This window comes from Callorhinus ursinus, unplaced genomic scaffold (genome assembly GCF_003265705.2).
Source record: "Callorhinus ursinus isolate GAN/ISIS: 27379988/994484 unplaced genomic scaffold, GSC_fseal_2.0 scaffold7, whole genome shotgun sequence".
In the NCBI taxonomy this organism is placed as follows: Eukaryota; Metazoa; Chordata; class Mammalia; order Carnivora; family Otariidae; genus Callorhinus; species Callorhinus ursinus.
Window position 1 is genome coordinate 32,317,885 of NW_027397069.1, and position 7,968 is coordinate 32,325,852.

Here is a 7,968-nt window from a genome sequence, read left to right on the forward strand (position 1 = left end):
AAAAAGAACTTTTATTTAGGGGCGCCTGGGTGGCTCGGTCCTTAAGCATCTGCCTTCGGCTCAGGTCCCGGTCCCAGGGTCCTGGGGTCAAGCCCCACATCGGGCTCCCTGCTCCGCGGGAGGCCTGCTTCTCCCTCTCCCACTCCCCCTGCTTGTGTTCTCTCTCTCGCTGTGTCTCTCTCTGTCAAATAAATAAAATCTTAAAAAAAAACTTTTATTTACAGTTTTACTTGTGCTCAACAAAGAGTAAAATTATAGTTATTCCATGCAACTCTCTTCCCTATCATAAAGAGTTATATGGCATACTTATTCTCCAGGATAATTGTAAACAGCCAGTCAGGATGTTGGTCTCTTTCTTTCTTCACATACATCTATCAGCCTGTTCCTAACGGCCAGGCACAATTACTTGTGATTGATTGTTGATTTAAGTTGATTTAAATACCTTCTATTTAAGTTGATTTAAACACCTTCTTTTTAAGTCTTCATTAAGTTTTTATGCAAATAATATGGAATTGGAATAGTTGCATCAAAACAACTTAAGAATAAATTAACTATTACATTCAAATAGTACAAAATCTTTTAAGATTTTTATCTTTAGATATTTAATCTTCACTGTATTGAACATAATAATGATTGAATGACTTTTGAATCCCATAACTACATGTTAAAATGAGGGGAAAAACTCTCAATATTATTTGCTTTATCACAGAATTCTTTTTATATATGTTAATATTCTGATGTTACATGTATTAATATTTGCTTTCTTAACTGTTTCACAATAAAGTATTTACAAATATAATTAGAATCATTAAGACTCTACTTGTTGTTTTGGCTGACATGCATTTAGGTTTATATGATTATAAACCTAAGGAAAATTTAGTAAAAATTTAATTAGCATTTATGACTGGAAACAGTATTCAATCATGCAAACATATGATGGAAGCTGATTATATTATATTTGGGAAAAGTACTTGGAAGAATTTAATTACTATATAACAGTTGCCTCAAGGAGATTAACTACCATTTTTGAGCTAGAGTAATAAACATGTCTGTCCTACATTTATTTTAATTGTTAGAATATCCAACTAATGAAAAAATAAATCTGTAGAAATGTTTTCACTAGTACCTTAACATTTTGAATGGTTTATCTAATGAATGAATTTAGTGGACTCACCCTAAGTGATAGTCTAGGAATTCTTCTTCTTTTTTTTTTAGCTTACACTTCACTTTCTGATACCATAAGTTTCAGTTTGATATCACCGGTGAACAATATTTACTGTATAAATGACTGAGGCTTTTAGCCTATCAGAAATAACATTGGATTATCTTATGACTTTTATGGGCTTGCAGTTTTTCGCGTCATAGTTTATCTTGCTTTATATGTAGGTATGTTACCTAAAGAGGAATGAAAAATGATGTACTTTTGTTGTTGTCGTCATGTAAGGGTGTCATTATGTGTTTTACTTTAGTATGCCTTAGGATATTTTATATACTTCTTTTATTCTAATACCTCTACAAATGCAGAGGATACATCTGATAGCAAACTTCATTTTTGTCAGAGATAGAAATAATATAAAAGGATTCTCCTTTTATAGAAAAAGGTGCTTACAGTTAAAGCACTTGAATATTACATTTAATATCCTGGAAATGGAAAAAAGAAAGATTTTAATATAAATGTTAATATTCAATGCAAGAAGAATTTACATTACATAAGAAAGAACAATAGAGCTAGATGTGTGCTCCATCAGATTCTCTGTTGTTTCACCACACATCTCTCTTAAGTTCCCTAATAGTCATCCTTGTCGAAATTATGTTTACTACTTATACTGTCCTCACATTGCAGACATCTGAAATTTAGCTTTTCCAAAACTTATATTCCTCTTGACCGAGGCTCAATGCCAAGTACCTTCCTTATAATACTGGATCAAGAAGTCCAACTTTCTCCCATGTTCTAGACCCTGTCTGACTCATGACCAGAGTCTAAGAGCATTCTCATAATAAATACTTGTTGATGGACTGATTTGCGTAGCAGCTTAATAGTAAAAACAGTGGTCCTTTATCATACCTTGTCATTTACCTTTTTAGGGTAAATAACATGATGAAAAAATATGCAAACTTATATGTGCACACACATACATGTGTGTATGTGAATAAGTAAATATAAATACATTTGGAGATTGTGTATTTATTATATGTAATTATATATAAACATATAAGTATATATTCATAATTCATATATGTATAGACTCAATGTTTATCTTATATTATGGAAATACACAGGATCTGTGTGACTTTTTTCGTTTGGTATTTTTGGTCTTGGTATTACTGATAAAGGGACATGCTAATTTACTTTAACATTATATTTAATTATTAACACTGGATATTTATTAATTGGTTACTTACACACCTAATAATTTTTATTGCTTAGATGGGGAAAAAAAAGTATGTAAGCTATTTAGAAAGAAATGGCATTCATTAAAATAATATTTTATAGAGAAAATGCATTTATGGTTTTATTTTTATTAGGTCCCAAAATTTTTACCTTAAATGCTACATAGTTCTCAAAACCTGCCCTGTTATCTTCCTATAACAAAATCTAAAGAGGTTTTTAATAGTGCTTTTATTAAAAGAAAACACTGTTTTTGCTGAGATTGAATAAATCTGTTTGTTTAAAATGAGTGTTAATATAAGCACATTTTTCTGAACAGGTTCGAAATAGATTCAGAGATAGAAAGGAGGGTTGCATTAAAAAATTACCAGTTCCTCCTCATGCTGAGAAACAAACAGTACTTCATAGCTGTTGAGACTTTGAGACTAGACTCTGTTCTGTTCAAGTCAAGATTCCACTATAAAATTCCACATTTGGTTCGTCCAAATGTAGTTGACTTCTTTTGCCTGCCCTGTGGTGTTTTCCAACCCTGCCATCTGTGCTGGGATTATTTACATCAAATTAGAGCATTTAGCTTTATTCCCTGGCTGTAATCTGGCTCAAACTTCACTTTATATGTTGTCGCCATCAGTAGATTTCTACTGAGATTTGCTTCCTCCAATATCACCTGTAAAAATGTTAGTTGTATGCTTTCCTCTATCACTGGGATTTTTTCCCCTTTTCTGCCCTGTCAGCTCTTCTTATAATTTGAGTGTTTTGTATTTTGTGTTTGCTTTTTCCCATAATGCCCCTTTTGTGTACAGATACTTCTTGTTTGTTAATACAAAAAAACACTCTTGTGGTTGCAGTTGTTCCTGAACAATGATTTCTATCACTAGATCTCTATTCACACAAGTAAAAAATATAGAGTTTTAGAGATAAAAAAACAATTCACTCCACACTTTTAGCCCAGAAATAACTGTAAGATTTTTAAAGCTAGTTGTTCATTTCACAGAAAATTAAAGTAAGGAAAAAGAAGGAGGAAGCTGGTACAAAGGGAAAATCGATGGCCTCAAGAAAAATTAGCTGACAAAAAGTGGTATAAAAGGGTGGTATATTATAAAATATTTCCAAGTCATATCAAAATGTGGCCACTTGGTATTGGAAAAAATAGTTACGGGATATTCAAAAGGTTCAAAGAACACAATTGAATTAATGCATAGCAGTTGATGTTCTTAGTATACAAATTAAACTGTCATAATTTTTTTTTAAGTAGGTTCCATGCCTAGCATGGAACCCAGTGCAGGGCCCAAACCCACAACCCTAAGATCAAGAGTCAGGCGCTCAACCAACTGAGCCACCCAGGTGTCCCTAAACTGTCATAATTTTTTAAGGTTTCCATTCACTCTTTCAGAATGCAGAATAGGATAAAACATATCAGAGTTAAAATTCTGGGGCGCCTGGGTGGTTCAGTCATTGGGTGTCTGCCTTCGGCTCAGATCGTGATCCCAGGGTCCTGGGATCGAGCCCCGCATCAGGCTCCCTGCTCTGCGGGAAGCCTGCTTCTCCCTCTCCCACTCCCCCTGCTTGTGTTCCCTCTCTCGCTGTTTCTCTCTCTGTCAAATAAATGGGATCTTAAAAAAAAAATCTTTTTAAAATTTCATGCTCAGTGAAGTTTATCTTTGAGTTTGAAGAAAATCTTTTTATCAAAACTGACACATTCTCAAAGTACAAGTAATCTGTTTACTGGATATAGTTGGTAGTGTATTATCATTCACATGTTTACATTATCTGTATATGTCTATCATTTCTCTAAATATTATTCTCCATTCTTCAAAATCAGGGTTGTATTTTATTTATTTCTACACTTTCTAATGTGAGCTGCCCTTTGAAATGATACATGTTACCATACAAAATTTCTAGTTATTTTCTAAAACTAAAGCAATAAAACAGAAAAGGCTGGTGTATACATTTTGACATTAGTTGAAAAGAGAGAGTGCACCGGAAGTGGGGAAGATGATTAAGTAAATTTCTTTTTACAGTTATTATCTTCAAAGGTTTGGAACCCAAGAGAATAAAATGTGCAAAATAGTTTCCATCATGCACTCATTTGTGAATTAAAGTAGTGTAGTGATAGGGTCATCTGGTTATCCTTGTGTTAATATTTGTGTCTGTAGTGATTCATTTTTTTCTCACTATTCAGAAAAATATGGGTGTCTTATATTAGTGATTTTCAGTGCTGCATACGTCATTCTACATAAAAGTATATATTGATCAAACACTTACATCAGCAACTTTTAATGTTCTTCATCTAGGTTAACACTATGGAGAATTAGTCATTGAAAACTGAAAATACACAATGTTATTTCTGACTTCATGGCATTCATTATATTTCTTACAATTGATTTATCAGAGTATATGCTTAAACTGTGCAGACCCAATGGTAAATTAAAGTAAGGATAATACCACTAGAAAAATATAATCTCTAGCAAATAATTTCATATAAATTATGTTTACTGAAATTTTGTCTCACTTAGAAGACAAACAAATGAATATATCTCTATTGTAAAGTTTGTATTTTTAGAAAATGGAAAACACTAAAGCAGTTCTTTTACAGAACAGGACATAGGCTACTCCGGGTCACTTGGATATCTTACAACTTTTATCTCTCTACTGATAGTACTATTTCAATGTCTGGATATTTCAGTGATATCAGAGTAACTGGTAAGAACAAAAACACCATTTTTTAAAAAATATTGCTTATTTAGGGAAAGTCTGCCCCTAATAAAAACGAACAATCAATAGTGGGAGGAAACTGAAAACATTTTTGCTGCCCTTTTTTGAGGAATTACTGATAAAAAAAAAAAGCTTATCCTTTCCTTTATTAAATACACATGGTAAAAGATAGGCTTATTTTTGCTATCAGAAAATAGGCAATATGGAAATTTACTTGTGATATGGAATTATTCCTCCTTTTCCTCTTGCCTCTATTCCTTCCTTCTTCCCTCCTCCTCTTCTTCTCCCTCCTCCTCTTTGTCATTGTCTTTTTGTTCTTCTTGTTCTTGTTCTTGTTCTTTGCTTCCAAATATGGGTATACTCTTTAGTCTTTAATTCAATGTGTTCCTTCTACACGCCAAACACTATGCTAGCCATCAGAAAAACGATGGTCAAAGAAATATGGTCACCAAATATTATTCTTAATCAAGATAATTCCCACTGAAATATTTTAAAATTGATAAATGGTTTGGCTTATGTTATGAAACTATGGAATAGGAACTATAAGTAAATGAAAATAGATTTATGAATCTAATGTTTTATTCAAGTGTGTAAAACAGCCAGCAGGACACTTTGAGAATAGCTTGAGTTTGGATAATATGAATTAAAACAAATAACTTTTGTGTTACAATTCCACCTAAACCATAAATGAATGTGTTAATTCCTCTTTCCTACTGCTTTCGAGATACCTAGTGAAGGCCATTATGACTGCTTATCTGCTCTTCTAAAAGAATGCCCTAATGTATTAAGGTGGTAGCCAACTATGATAGTGATTTCAGTCACTGAAGTGTCTTGGAAATACAGTCTGCCAGCAGCTAAGCTTTTATTCACAGCAAAGCCTGCCAAGAGAAATGACCTTGCTGCATATTTATAATTTTCAAAGGAAATTCAGAGAATTACTTCCATTTTTATCCAAAGAAATTGGACTAGCCAAACAAGATGAATGAAGTCTTGACTGAATGATTTTGGCAGTGAATAAATCAAAGTTTAGAAGTTGCTGTTAAGTGATTTTAGCTGCTAAAATGCCTCTAAGATTTTATACAAGAAGGGCAAGCTGCTATTCAGTCATCCTGTAGTACAACAAGCTATTAAATGTGAACATGCCTCTAGGGTTTGGTAGAAACAAAATCAATGAAACGATGAAATGATCAGAGTCTCATTGTATGCAGGTATCTTATGACATACCCAACTTGCCGCATACACATACTATATATAATTAAATTTATATATGCTATATGTAAAAATATCTATGTATAAAATGAAAGGATTTGGAAAATTTTACACTAAATGCAACAGTAAATTCAGATGGTAGGCTTAATTGAATTCTGTAAAATATTCAGAAGGGAAATATCTTTTGATTATAATTCTTCCTTTTGGGGTGCCTCGCTGGCTCAGTCAGTAGAGTGTGCGATTTGATCTTGGGGTTGTGAGTTTGAGCCCCATGTTGGGTGTTTAGATTCCTTAAAAATAAAATCCTTAAAACAATAAAAATAAAGAATAATAAAATTCTTTCTTTTTCCAATTTCCTAATATTTTTGAGATAAAAATAAAACACAAACAGCAACAACACCAGTAAAAACTGTAAAGAGTTACTCAGAATCCTAGATATTTTCTGGGGCTACATTTTTTTTTGCTTTGTAATGAAATAGTGCAATCTTAATATAATCAAATTGCTCTTCAGTCATTTAAACTGTTGAATTATATGTAAACAATGAATCACGGAACACTACCTCAAAAACTAATGATGTACTGTATGGTGACTAACATAACATAATAAAAAATGATAATTAAAAAATAATAAAAAATATCTTCAAGACCAAAAAAAATAAACTGTTGAATTTTCTTATTGAAATGCAATCCATAAACTGACAAACATTTGTTGCTGTTCGTCTCTATAGAATTCTTAGATTTCCTCAGGAGACAGTCCACATTCACTTGTACCGGGAACTTCTCAGTAAGCAAACCTCAGGCTACCATTCTTCCAAATATTTAACTTTTGAGTAACTTTTTAATATTTATCCTGCTTGAGTTATTCCCTCACTTAATTATTTTTTCAGAGGATTCCCTTTGGTCTCATCCTTCAATGCTTTCAAAAATAAAACAAGCAACTTCTCGTGAGAAGTTACACCATGAGAAGAGCAGTAGCTATAGTTAGATCTGGATTGGTACCAATTGTCTTCTAATTTTACACTATAAACTTAAATACTTTGCTCTTTATTAATTTAGGGGATTTATACTTAACCATCTGAAGGACATTAGCAGAATCTATATTGTGTGGTATTAGCACTTATGATCGGTATTGGATCATTGTTTATAAATGAGAATCATAACTACTGTATTCATCATAATAACGAACATGTTTTAACTTAATGTTGTTGTAAGGATCAGTGGAGCTATAACAGATAGGTAAGTGTAATATATAAACTCAAACGCAATTTAGCTTGGTTAAGAAAAACTGTTGCTGGTTACCTTTCTTTGCTTATTGTGTGTATCAAATAACTGATTTTTTTAAAGATTTTATTTATTTATTTGACACAGAGAGACGCAGTGAGAGAGGGAACACAAGCAGGGGGAGTGGGAGAGGGAGAAGCAGGCTCTCCGCTGAGCAGGGAGCGCGATGCGGGGCTCGATTCCAGGACCCCAGGATCATGACCTGAACCAAAGGCAGATGCTTAATGACTGAGCCACCCAGGCGCCCCTCAAATATTTGATTTTAATAAGTACTACCATCATCTATCCCTAGCTTGGTCTAGACATCTACATAGAGTTGTCTTTGAAGAATTTATTTGACTCATGAAATTACAAATAACAAAAGATAAACTTTT